At 41.0% G+C, this 12,033-nt stretch overlaps 1 protein-coding gene across 3 annotated transcripts in view; it reads right to left on the reverse strand.

Annotated features, from left to right (window-relative positions):
- ADD3 (adducin 3) overlaps positions 1-12,033 on the reverse strand; it is a 100,953-nt gene that overhangs the window by 58,809 nt on the left and 30,111 nt on the right. For 2 of the 3 annotated variants that reach the window (XM_061458803.1, XM_061458798.1), the window contains exon 2: positions 6,988-7,032. The exons of the other annotated variant lie outside the window; for it this stretch is intronic. The gene's annotated coding sequence lies outside the window, so the exon portion shown is untranslated. The remainder of the gene's footprint in view (positions 1-6,987; positions 7,033-12,033) is intronic. 3 annotated transcript variants of the gene reach the window in all.

Below are 12,033 nucleotides of genomic sequence, written 5' to 3' on the forward strand. Positions count from 1 at the left end.
GAAAGCAAACAAGGGGGGTTGGTTTGTTGTTAGACTGTAATATCCGGGGAGCTTGACTGCTTTAGCTTTTTAGAAGAATAAACTCAATCTGAAGTCACAGCCTGCGTCAAATATAATTGTAAGGATGGCACGAGACCATTTAAAGACTGCTAGCTGAGAATAAATGCATTTGGTTCAGCAACCATCTCTCACTGATCTGTGTAGCTACACTATTGTTAACACAGAAACATGGATAAATTGAACTTAAAATTAGGAGAACCAGTTACAGGTTACTCTAATTACTTGTATAGACAAGCTTCAAACCGAACTGTTTCACATGAAGCTCCACGTATCTCTACATTAAGATGTAGAAACCGGGCAACAGCAGCAACTGCTGCCCACTGAAAACAGATCCTGAATGCAGAGCATGAACAAGTCCCTCGCACTTACACTATGTCAGAGATTGTTCTACCCGCAACCCCTTGCAACCCAAACTCTCCTCAGCCTAAAGAGAACACAAAACAAATCACGTTTCCTAGCACTCCACACTGATAACCAGCAGACTGTGGTGTTACAAAGTCTCAGTTAACAGCATAAGCCCTTTAGAAGGAACAGAATTAAGAGAGCATCAGCTGTAAATAACTCGACTTGCATTGTTTCCACCTGCCATGGCAAGGTGCACAGCTAAGCCAAAGCTTAAAACTAGTTCCACATTTAACAGATTCTTTTCTGTGAAGAGTCACTGGTTATTAGCACACAGAAACCCCTCATGTTACTAGAACTGAGCTGTTTGGAAGTAAATCCAGCCTCAGCAAAGGGGAAACAAAAAGCTGTGTGTTTATTAAACTGGCTTTCTAAGTATCAGCATTTGCTAAGGAGGTACCATTACTGAATACACTTCAATGACTGAACAGGGGCAAAAAAAACCTAAAAGCACAGCCTGTTGTTGAAATTATTAAGTCAGTATTGAGTGGAAGAGAGTTTTAAGGCTTGTAACTACTTTGGAAAAAGTAAAACTTTCAAACATTTATTCTCATTCACTGCACTCAGTTTATGAATAAAGCCAAGCCAGACTAGGCTGGATAAAAACCCAACAATCTCCATGGTAAAGTCACAGGGTTGAGCTGATACACATCTAGCTACCTTCTTCTTTTGTGCTCTCAAACATTCAGCATTTTTAAACCATCAAGGCCAGCCTTACTCCTAAGCTATGGAGCAATTTAAAATATTAAGTACATCGTGGTAGAGGTAGGGTGACACATTTAAACCCATTTATTAACAGTTCTAGTGCTGGCAGAACAGAATGATTTTGCCTTTTGGAAAGAATTTTTAAGCTATGTCTGTTCTCTTGTATTATAAGCTTACTGGTTTAAAATATGTCAGTCTGCAATTCTGAATCAGCATTTTAATTCCAGCATCACACTGAAAGAGCTGAAAATCTGATCACCATGTCACAAGCTTGCAAATAATTCTATCGACTCTTTTTCACAGAGCTGCTCTTCATTAATTCACAATTAACAGGATTTGATAACACAAGCTGTACTACTAACTTTTATCAGCCTACTTGTGTCAACTGGAAAAGGACAAGGGTTTTATTTGGTGAGCTCCAGCACTTCTGTGCTTGGCAGCACCCACCCCCTGCAATTCCCTCTGGAGATACCCACCAAGCTCTTCCAACCCTGCTACAATGAGAGGCTTTACATGAATGCTGTCCTCTTCCTCCTTCTGTCTCGCATGAAACTGCTTTATCACACGGACTGAGGAATTTGACAGGCAATGAGATACAGAAATTTATCTGCTGCCAGCAAACTGTTTCCACGATAGGGGCATCGGAAAGGGAAAACTGTGAAGAGCAATCCAACACTCTTCAACACATTCCAGGCCCTCATGGGAACACAGAAAGAAAAGGACACCAATAATTCAGGATTTTAATATAATTAAACTAATGCCTTCAAAAGATATGCTGGCTGGGAAACCCTGAATTGTCTCTCTCCTAACAGGAGTAGTATCTACAAAAATCCTGCTCAAACCCAGGGATTAGCAGCATGCATGTGGAAGCAGTCTTTGTTTCAAGCGCTCTATTCCCATTTAAAAAGGCTGAGTGATTTTGGATAAGCCTTCCTTACTACTGTAGATCACCGAAGTAGCAGCAATTCTGCAAATATCCTAGTATGATGACTTCCTGTTTTACTTTAAAAGCTTCCTCATCCTCAACCACTGGGTTCTCCTCCTCCAGCTTTCCATCAGAGAGAGAAGCGGTGCAAGTGCTCAAGTTTATACTGAGCATGCCAGAGAAGCTTTGGGTTTGGCTCTTGTGAGACAAGCGATCACCAGCTTGGTACTGAGGGTACAGATAACCGGTTCTATTTTATAATAGCAATCTATGCTGAAAATGATGGTGTTTTTTAAATAATAATTAAAAAAACAATCAACAACCACAAACCCCTTTCACATATGTAACAAAGCAACAAGAGCTACACAAAAAGCAAGTGTTTTTTGGGAGAAAGGCAACAACTGTAAAAATGTTGAACAGGATCTCCTTTTATCTCTTTTTTAATATTCTCTTTGATTACTTTAGCTTGCAAAATATACGTCTCACATTGTAGTTCATTTGTTTATGAGCATCTGGGCAGAGTTCCAGGGCTTTGATGCAAGCGGTCACAGTGCGGCACAAGCACTACCACCAGTAGGGAAAGCTGAAGAGGTGGAGGAGATACAGCACAACCGTCACGTCCAGTACAGGACAAGGTTGAGATCAGCCATGCAAACAGGAACTGAGCTCCAGAAAGTCTCTTTACCTCAACAGGAGAGAAAAAGTCCCACAAATGAAAGCCTCCAGAAAAATGCAATAATCTTCATGATGAACGTAGTGATCTTTTTCCAATATGAAAAAATGCAGAATGCAGATATTGCATGCACAAATCTTACTCTCTTCAACTATAACTATTTAGTGAGAAGATTAAGTCAAAGACAGACTTTTTTGCACTGAAACTTCTCAATGCTAGGAGCAAAAAAAGCTTCAAACTGATCCATTGTGGAGAGCCAAGTATATCGGGTTACATGATTCCATGAAATGTGCATGAGCCCAGCTGTGCGTTTAACTTCGTTTTTGCTATCAGACTGCTAGACCAACTTCTTTTTATGAGTATTTACTAGGAACAGGCATTTAAGGCAGAAATGCACTTGTATCCCATGTTCTGCTTCATCATTGATGCAGACAGGATTATGTAGAGCCACTGATGCTTGAAGAGCCCCACCTGGGTGACTTAAATAGCCCCAGTTAAAAACCTGACCAAAATAAGAAACTTCACGCTGACCATGAGGATCAGAGGGGACAATAAAGACCCCAGTAAAGGATACCAGGCCTCTAGAACGTTCAAGTGTGGTTTTGTCAGGGCTGGTAACTGACAGAAGACAGGGAATACAATCTCTCCTTATTTGCATGAAATGCGATATACACAGAAGTAAACACCTATTGAACAGTTTTACTTGCATAGTCCTAGGAAGGGGTGCACTCTCAAAATGGATTTTGAGCCAATGTTCATCCCACTTCCTCCTTGCTGGACTTAAAGGGGGAGTGAGGGCTGGCAGGAAAATGGAGATAGACGTGTTGAAAGATGCATTAAGGGGTGGGGAGGAAGCTTTTAAGAGCATGCTTAAAATAGTCCACAAACATCTAGCCTTCCTCTAGGCTTAGAAAACTCAGAGGCTCAAAAGTACCAAAACTACAGCAGCCTGGTTAGAAACACAACCCTCACCAGTGCTGCAAAACAGATATGCCCCCATGTGTGTGCACACGCTGGGGAATGGGACAGTAAGGACTGACACTTTAAGTAGGATAGAGACAAAATTTTTTGTCAACTCTACTTTGATAATATGCAAAACTACTTTGGTAACTGTCTCACTCTGCCCTACCTTCACTTCTTCCCCAATACCATGTGTAAGGGGATTTTAAAAGTCTAATTTCTAGCCAAATAAGGAATGCTAAATGGGGTGTAGAAATGCATTTCATATCAGAGAAAGGCACTGGAGAAAAAACCAACCAAAATCAACTTTATAAACTTGCTGAATCTACTTAGAGTTTAGTGAGGTGGTTTTAGAAAATGGCCCCAACAGGTCCCCTGAATATTCAGGGTCTGAGCCCTCCTCACACGTGGGACAACAGAAGCTGCAGGGAGTGCAGCTGGCCCAGCAGCTAAGAGCCAACACTGAATTTGACTTAACCAGGTTAAATAGTTAGGGGATAATGCAGCCAGTCTCTGTGTTTCAGGGAGAGCTTGGGGGCTTTATTATTATTTTAAAAGAAAAATCAATTCAGGTGGTATATTTGAACACAGATTTAGATTAATCTTCCATCTTCCTGTATTTTTATACCATTTGCTTTTAAACTGTTCCTTAGGCAGAGCAGGAAATAAAAAGGCAGTTGTTTTACTGTGTTCTCCCAGCAATAATGCGATGCACCGGATTGGAGTTTACTGAATAAGCTCATAAACCCCCAGGTTACATTCTTCCTCATCTGCAGCCTTGCCTTTCAAGTGAGCTCTACTTGTATTAAAAGGACCAGAGGCTGTCCTCAGGCATACCCTGTCTTTGAAGATGAAGTCCCAGTTCCATTTTATGGCGGAGGCCTCTCAGTTCATACCTTTGCACAACTGTGTAGCAGGTTTAAACAATTATGCAGGACAGTGGATTTCCATTCCAGGCTCCTCTTAGTCAGTTTCAAGTTTTAAAAATAATGTTTTTCTTTCTGCTAGGGCACTCCTGCAGTAAGTGTTCCACACAGTGATGATCCAAAGGCATTAAAGAAAGTTACAGCTTAAACAGCGTGACACAGATTATGAATAAAGAAACCCTTCCCATATGGAAAAGTTTTTAGAATTGACATTTCTTTTCAATATGTGTTAATCAGAAAGACAGTAGTGAATTCTGACTGCTTCAGACAGGAGAGAATCAAAACTCTTGGGATATATTACATAAAAGAGCAATTGCAAAGAAGGGAGAACAATCCTATAGTTTTGTTTAAAACTTAACTATTAACAGTGTTTTCTTAAATGGCTGGGAAAGTCTCCAGTTTGGAGCCAGCCACATGTTACTTATCAATGCTTCAAATGCAGGGTGAATGAGAAAGGCCATGTCTGGCTCCTTTTGCAATAGGGAAAAAATCTCTTTTGAAGTCTTTCTGAGGGACTGATGGGGGAGAAAGTGTCAGGAAAAGGATCTGACAGGTTTTGCACAGTGAGGGGCAAAAAAAAGTCTGGAGCAAAATCTCTGTCTAAATTGAGCAAAGAGATAGAAACCTCTCCTTCAGCACTGGAGACGCCAGATAAAGAGTCTGAGACTCACTTGTATCTTTTTTCCAGCCACACATGAATTCCATTTTATGCTTTTTGCCAGCTTCTCATCTTACCAGGAGCCTGCGGGAGAGGCCAATTTAACACCAAAGGGAACGCAGACACGCTGGGGCTCCATGTACAGCTGTCAGTCACCCAGTATCCCAGGAAAACAACTTGTATTTTAAACAGCCCAAGCATCAGATTTAAAGGTGGAAGCGATCACCTGAATGATCTTAAAAGTAAAAAAAAAAATCAAAGAACCAAGAAATGAAGCTGCTTCTCGAAATGAAAGGCATTATCAATGAACATGTCATAGAATTACAGAATGGTTTGGGTTAGAAGGGACCTTAGAGATCATCCAGTTCCAGCCCCCTGGCCAGAGCAGGGACACCTTCCACTAGAGCAGGTTGTTCCAAGCCCCATCCAACCTGGCCTTGAACACTGCCAGGGATGGGACAGCCACAGCTCTTCTCGGCAACTAGTAAAAAATTCATGCACTCTTAATGGAAGAAGGCAGCTCAGCAGTATTCAACTTGAAGTGCACAAAGGTATTCAATAAGCTTTTATTAATAAAAGCCATTGTCTTTATATTCTGCTGAAGTGATAATGCCTTGGCTCCTTGTTTCTGCCCTATAATGTTTCTGCATTTGTAAGGCATGTGTAGCATTTCCCAGGTAACATTTCACAGCAAATAAGGGAAAATTAACTTTTCTGACTCCAAAAGCCCCCCAAAACTAAACCCAAAAGAATCACAGCCAGGTGTTAGCAACAGGATTATTTTAATATAGGCAGGTTTAGTTACATAACAGGCATGAAAACGTAAGTTATACCACTCTGTATTATTTTAATCAAGGACTGGGGAGCTGTAGAAAACACTGGTAAAAACCATACTTCAGATAAGAGATTAGGTATTAAAATCCCTAAGAAACTGCACTGCAGGAATGCTTGCTGCCTATTATAAAAATGAAGACCTCAACACAACATATGCTAGCAATACCATAGTAACACTTGTAGGACATATTAGAATTGTCTGAAAAAGGTATCAAAACCCCCTAGTTCCTCAGCTGTAAAAAACAGGCTACTGCTCAGGTTTGGCTGTCTTTGTCTACCTCCTTCTGCATCTTTAGGAACTCTACACGTCCTGGTTAAATAAAGTGAAATCCGCTGATGACTGGTGATGAATGTCAAAGCTCAAGCATCACATTCACTCATCTTTGATGATACCTATCAGCTGGTCGGTGTACCCAGTAGTATAAATAGGTGATATTCACCTCACTGTGGCTGGAAATTGCAGGACACCTTGATATCTTTATACCTAAGAGGCTCCATCACATATCTGGAGCAAATATCTGGTATTCCTGCCCATGGCAGGGGGGTTGGAACTGGATGATCTAAAGATCCCTTCCAACCCTAACTATTCTATGATCCTAGGATTCTAAATATTATGGATTGTTGTTCAGACTCTTGCATACACACTAATGCTAAAGCACAATTTCATCTCACAAAAGTATTTTGCACAACATTGAGACTAAAGTTACTGTGATTTTTTTTGGTCTCTGCTTTTTAATGTGGCAGTTTGCTGATCCAGTTCCCCTCCTCCCCCTTAAAATCCTTACACTAAACGAGGAGCAACCACACAGCCAAGAATTCAGACAGTAAAATGTTTTTTAGGTACCTTGATTTTTTCCACAGCTCTCCTTGCTCTAGTAATGTAGTTGACCTGTAAAACAGAAGAAGGAGATTATTGACTCCTGCTAGACTTTTCAGTATTATTGGAATATACTGTACACTTAAAACTTAAGAACACATTAACACAACATTTATTTTCATGAACTGTTTTTCAGAGTATTTTAGTGAATTACATTTTACTGTCTTATCATAGAAGGCATTTTTCACATACAAAAGATTCTTTTGTAGGGTAGTCTCATTTAAGAGCAGCTAGTTGGGAATCTCACCATTTTGCCCCAGGCACACTGGGTTACAAATCAAAGTAGAACCCAGTCTACCTGCTGCATTGTTAAAATAGAGCCTCACAGACCCAGTCCACAACTCCTGTTGTTGCCTAGCAGAAGCTGAACTCTGGAGCTGCCGCAGGCAGGCTTGGGCTGGGTGGGAAGCCAGTGAAAGGAACACAATACTTCTCTTTGAAGGTTGACAACTGCTGGTGTGCAAAGTTCGTAAGGAAACACCCACCTTGCTCTGACCCTTTCACACCACTGAGTAGCTATGGGTTTTCCGCTTGCCTTCATCTTTGACATGAAAGTAGGATGAGTAAATCAGATAGTAACTGCTTAATTCTATCACCTTTTGTCTTCTAAGTCTTTGAGCACAAGTTCAATCGAACCTGACAAATGTACTTCCATTGTCTTCCCTTTTCCCTTGACCAATCCTCCAAAGAAAAGCAGTTATTTCCTGGGGAACAGGGGCCAGACTCCTTGATTTTATACATGCATACAAAATATATGCTACATTTTATTTTTTAAGATCTATACAGTGCAAGTGAGACATTTTATGCATTATAAAAACCCTGAGCTCAGCCCACCATCAGACACAAGCAGCACTTCTCACCAACCTGCAAACCTGTTGCTATTCATGAGGTTGTAACAGCCTCTTTCAACCATCATGCGCTTTTTCTTTCCAGTCTCTCATGACTTTAATACAGCAACTTCAAACATCGCTGCTTAGGTCTTCTCAGTATATTGTACTACAAATACTTGACCAGTTTCAACACTTCAGCAGGCTGGCTATCCCATTCCCCATCAGCACTAAAGGCTGGGTTACTCAGTGTGCTCTATGAACTTCAGCAGTAAAGAACTGACTTCAAAAGAAAACAGCCTTCACCAAAAGAAGGCAAGTAGAATTATACAAAATTACTGTGAGACATTACAGTCACAAGATACTCTGAAGCAAAAAGTGTCCAAGAGAACCATGGTTAAAAAATAAGATGTTATTGCATGTGTGCTCTAATTGTCTCTTTTCCCTGAATTACTTTGTCACAGAAAGTCTGTTCCTTGCGCCCTTGAAAAATAAATGTTGCCATAAATACGGCAGTGTCTTCAGCAAGTTCTTATTTAGGAATGAACAATGTATTTGTACTCAGTATTAATACAGGTAAACAGCCACAAAACTATTTCATCTACCTTTAGATCTGACAGGAACACAAATTTAGGGGACAGGATTGGCTCTAGCCAGGTGTTCTGCGTGGGACTCGGCCATATTTGCTCATTTTGCTGTGCTGCCAAGTGCTCCCTGGCAGAGCACACCAGGCGATGGCAGAGACTGGGGAAAGAGGAGAAAACATATTGGCATCATAACGTCGTGCTAGAGCAGGAGCCCTCCACAGCATCAGGAATTTAAACACTTTAATGTGAGTACTTATTCTCGGCATGAGTAGGGTTTATTTTTCATCTACTTCACACTGCTAGAGATAAGGGAATGCTATTTCTATGCGAGTTCTCGATACGTTATTTTAAGCGCAGCTGTCACCCACAAGCAGAGAGCCTGTCTTGCAGCCTAACAGCTACTCTTTCTAGAGGGCATTGCCAGACCACTCTCAGACATGAAAATGTAATATTCCCTCCTGGTCCAACAGCACCAGTTGGCAGAATGTAGAGATGCCCATTTATGATGGCATTTAACACTACATTAGCTAGCTCTCTGGGAGCTGCAAAGGACTGCTCACTCCCATGAAGGCCAGTGTACCCCTGCATAAGTGATGCCCAGCTTGCTCACCTCTGCCACTGGAGAAGCTGGAGACCCTATAGCTCTTCAGCATAAGAAGGCAGCGGGAAAACAGCTGAAGCCAGGAACCATGAGACTCCAAACATCGTATCCTTTTGAGCAGATATTTTTCCTGCCCTTTGTCACAAACTCTTTGGATACAATCCCTTTCTTCACATCCCTTCTCCCTAGTATCACTCAATGCACTTTCGCAAGTTCTTCCTCCCTTACCAATTCAAAATTCACATTATCAAAACAAACAAAAGCCAAAACCAACAAAAATAACCCCTTGCCACTTGGTACCATGACCTAATTCACTCTGCTTAATCCACTGGGGTCTTTTTATCCCACTCTACCCAGCCCTTGAGTATGGATAAGAAATGCTGACGTAAATACTGGCCAGCAGTTGTCTTCACTACACTGAGCATTGTTTAGGCCATATTCTCAGCTCTTAGTCATTAATTAAATGCTTGTATGGCCAAAAGGAATATTATACATTCAGCAACAAAGGATAAGGATTGCATAAAGAATGGGAAAAAGAAAATTTGAAGAGGAGTAACAGTAACACAGTAAAGAACCAACTCAAAGCCAGCTCTCAGATCAGGGAAAATAACAACTGAAAGACATTCTTGGATGAATAAATTAGGAGGAGAGATGGATTTAACTCAAGACATGACAGCAGTAAATATTGAATGTGAGCAGCCTCAACAAATTTGGAATACATCTGAATAAATGCACATGTCAGAAATCAGACATATTACACAAATCCGAACAGGATACTGAAAAAGCAAAGACAAATTAAATGTTAAATGAGGGCTTCAGTCTGTAGGACAACAGGATTTGTGTGTGTGTGGCAGAGATATCATTTATCTTCTTAGAACTAAAGTGTAAAAGCCACTTAGTTATTTGAGAGCTCTCTCCCACTCTGAGAAGCAACATTTTAAGACTGCATCTATCATCAGAGAGAAACTATAAGTAATCACAATGACAGAGAGTCAGGGGATGGGGTATCCCAAAGAAACACGTCCTGGAATGAAAACACAATTTCCTTCAACTACTCATATTAGAATGGCCGATCAGTGTGTAGTAGGAAAATACACTTCTGGTTTGGATCCAAACCTCGAGTATAAAAAAAAACAGCCCTAGTAAATAATTAAGAGAATTGAGTTCCAAACTGAAGGTTTTGTTGTGTTTTGTTTTTTTTTTTAACAAAAATAATCATCAAAAGATTGTGTAACTCTAAGAGCCCTTAAGGAAACAATTGGGAATTTTTCATAACATGGTATTTCCTTATACCACTGACCACAGGAATGCAAACAGTTCCACCAAACAGAGATTTCTTCATTGGAAACAACTGACAATCTACCCATGTTTCCATCTTTTCCACTCTCGGGGCTCAGCATACAAAATAGATGATATAATTGGATACAGAAGTGTCATACCAGGGCCACAAGGTACCTCAACTGAAACTCAGCACCTGAGAGCCTTTGCTAGAATATAGTTCCTGAGGGTTAGAGAAAAGAGAGAAGGAGCACTTATATTTAATTATTAAGCATCTCTGTCTAATCAAAATCTACATTTCTATTGCAATTTCTATATATTTGTTGGATTACCCTAAAATAGGGTTAGCATCTCTATCAACAGACCAGCAGCCCAAGCTATAACTCAGCATATCAGTAACAAGAATCAGTCCTGCATCATCCCCTGACAGTAAGGCAAGTCATGCTAGAGAGGACTGGCAAGGAAACATGGGTTGTTACTCAACTTGCATGTGGAAGAAAAAGCACTACTACTGGTAATATACTGCCTGTACCTTATACAATGTCTCCCATGTTAGTCTAGTGAGCTAAGCAGGTAAGCAGGAGGTTGAGTGAGGTGATTCTCCCCCTCTACTCTGTTCTCGTGAGAACCCACCTGCAATCCTGAATCCAGCTCTGGGGTATCCAAAAGGAGGACAACATGGAGCTGCTGGAGCAAATCCAGACAAAGTTGTAGATGCTCCAAGGGCTGGAGTACCTCTCCTAGGAAGACAAGCTGAGAGAGCTGGGCTTGTTCAGCCTGGAAAAGAGAAGGCTCCAGGGAGCAGCCTTTCAATATCTAAAGGGGCCTACAAGAAAGCTGGAGAAAAGCTTTTTATGAGGGCATGTAGTGACAGGACAAGGGGGAATGTTCTTAAACTGAGAGATGGCAGACTCAGATTAGATATTAGGAATAAATTACTGCGAGGGTGTAGAGACACTGGAGCAGGTTGCCCAGAAGAGCTGTGGCAGCCCCATCCCTGGCAGTGTTCAAAGGCCAGGATGGACAGAGCTTGGAGCAACCTGGTCTAGTGGAAGGTACCCTTGCCCATGGCAGAGGGTTGGAACTGGATGAAATTTAAGGTCCCTTCCAACCCAAACCATTCCATGATTCCTTGATAGATTTCCTTGTCAGCTTCTCCATTTAGGATTATTATTTCAGCAATGCCAAATGACACTATGAATCCCTTCAAAGGTAGTTGAAAATGCTGCCATTTCAGTATGGGCAATGTCAGTCTTCGTACTCTAACCAGCCTTCAGACCGTGCATTAGGAGACCAAGTATCAAAGGTACCCCAGGGAAAAGCAAGACAGGCCTTACAAAGAGACTTAATTTTCTTGACAGCTAATTAACAAGTCACTATCATGGAGAAAGCAATTTACACCCTGTGCAGAGCTTCATGCTGCAAAGAGAAAAAAAACAGTGGAAATGAGCATAAGCAATGGTAAAACCAGACAGAATCCTGAAGATTCAGGAAGGCAAAGGAATGCTAAAAGGTGCTAATCATCAGCCCCCTGACAAGTGTCTGTCACTGGCAATTTGCAACTCAATTAAGCCAAGATTTTAATCAGGGCTACAACTGTACTTAATTCTCTTCATTGCAGCTGAAGGAAAACACGGGGAACAAGTCATAAAAACAGAACAAAACTGAAATGTGCTACAAAAGAGACCAAATTGTTTTCAGAAGGAAAAACCAAAACAAT

Source organism: Pezoporus flaviventris, unplaced genomic scaffold (genome assembly GCF_033815535.1).
Source record: "Pezoporus flaviventris isolate CSIRO_AGI_PZ_B2104156 unplaced genomic scaffold, CSIRO_AGI_Pfla_v1 ptg000029l, whole genome shotgun sequence".
Taxonomy (NCBI): Eukaryota; Metazoa; Chordata; class Aves; order Psittaciformes; family Psittacidae; genus Pezoporus; species Pezoporus flaviventris.